At 41.5% G+C, this 1,631-nt stretch overlaps 1 pseudogene across 1 annotated transcript; it reads right to left on the minus strand.

The window, feature by feature from the left end:
• Positions 1 to 529: 529 nt before the first annotated feature.
• LOC111531656 lies at positions 530 to 1,076 on the minus strand (annotated as a pseudogene). The gene has a single exon (XR_002728347.1). The product of XR_002728347.1 is annotated as a peptidyl-prolyl cis-trans isomerase A pseudogene (transcript).
• Between the last annotated feature and the right edge of the window lie 555 nt (positions 1,077 to 1,631).

Consider the following 1,631-nt stretch of genomic DNA (forward strand, 5'->3'; position numbering starts at 1 on the left):
AAACTGAGGTCTTTTTTTCGTGCAGTGTTGCGTTTTCCCAGAATTTTGATCAAGCACATAAGAAGAAATCCATGTTCAACCAACAAAGGCTAATAAGAAGAACTCTAATACTCATCTCTTACAAGGAAATCATCATTGAGGCTCTTGAGCACTTGAAAGGTGGCTAGATTTCAAAATTTAGTATGAAAAACGTAAAATATTTCATTAGTAATTTTAATATTGATCATATGTTAAAATGGTAATACTTTGGATCATCAGATTCAATGAAATATATTATTGAAATTAAGTTTGTTTCTTTTTACTTTTTTTTCTTTCTTTTTTTTTTGTTATTTAGTTTTTATTTCATAATCATAAACTTAACTCTGCAATCCAGCTAGGCATGGGAGAGAACAAGGAAAACATGGAACCCAAAGGGAACTGCAGTGAGAGCACAAAGATTCTAGGATACTGTGAGCAAATGGGGTGGAGGGGTGCTCTCCTGAGCTACAGAAGGAATGGTCTGGTGGTTAAGATAAAACACAAGTCAAACTTATTCGAGTTGTCCACAGTCAGCAATGGTGATCTTCTTGCTGGTCTTGCCATTCCTGGACCCAAAGCGCTCCATGGCCTCCACAATATTCATGCCTTCTTTCACTTTGCCAAAGACCACATGCTTGCCATCCAACCACTCAGTCTTGGCAGTGCAGATGAAAAACTGGGAACCATTTGTGTTGGGTCCAGCATTTGCCATGGACAAGATGCCAGGACCTGTATGCTTTAGGATGAAGTTCTCATCTTCAAATTTCTCCCCATAGATGGACTTGCCACCAGTGCCATTATGGCGTGTGAAGTCACCACCCTGACACATAAACCCTGGAATAATTCTGTGAAAGCAGGAACCCTTATAACCAAGTCCTTTCTCTCCAGTGCTCAGAGCACGAAAATTTTCTGCTGTCTTTGGAACCTTGTCTGCAAACAGCTCGAAGGAGACGCGGCCCAAGGGCTCGCCGTCGACGGCAATGTCGAAGAACACGGTAGGGTTGACCATGGCTAGTAGTACAAGAATTTCTTCGGCGGCAGCGTCTGCAAAGCCTTTTTTTTTTCTTTTGATGGAGTCTCACTCTGTCACCCAGCACCCAGGCTAGAGTGCAGTAGTACGATCTCGGCTCACTGCAACCTCCACCTCCCGGGTTCAAGTGATTTTCCTGTCTCAGCCTCCCGAGTAGCTGGGACTACAGGCATGCGCCACCATGCCCAGCTCTAATTTTGGATGTTTAGTAGAGACGGGGTTTCACCATGTTGGTCAGGCTGGTCTCAAACTCCTGACCTCAAGTGATCCACCCGCCTTGGCCTCCCAAAGTGCTGGGATTATAGGCATGAGGCACCACGTCCTGCCTCTTTTTACTTTTTTAATGTGGCTACTAGAAAACTTAAAATTACAAATGTATTACCATCATATTTCTAATAGATAGCATTGTAAAGGCCATTTGAGTTTTCTAGCCCACTTTCTTTCTTCACATGAAAACATACACACATGTAGATAATCTGATTATCAAAATAATATATGTTCTCTTTTTAAAAGTAGATTATGTAAAAACCACCAGGAAAGAAAAATACCCAGATATGCACATTCTTTTCTCTAGAATTAAAAC

Source organism: Piliocolobus tephrosceles, chromosome Y, assembly GCF_002776525.5.
Source record: "Piliocolobus tephrosceles isolate RC106 chromosome Y, ASM277652v3, whole genome shotgun sequence".
Taxonomy (NCBI): domain Eukaryota; kingdom Metazoa; phylum Chordata; class Mammalia; order Primates; family Cercopithecidae; genus Piliocolobus; species Piliocolobus tephrosceles.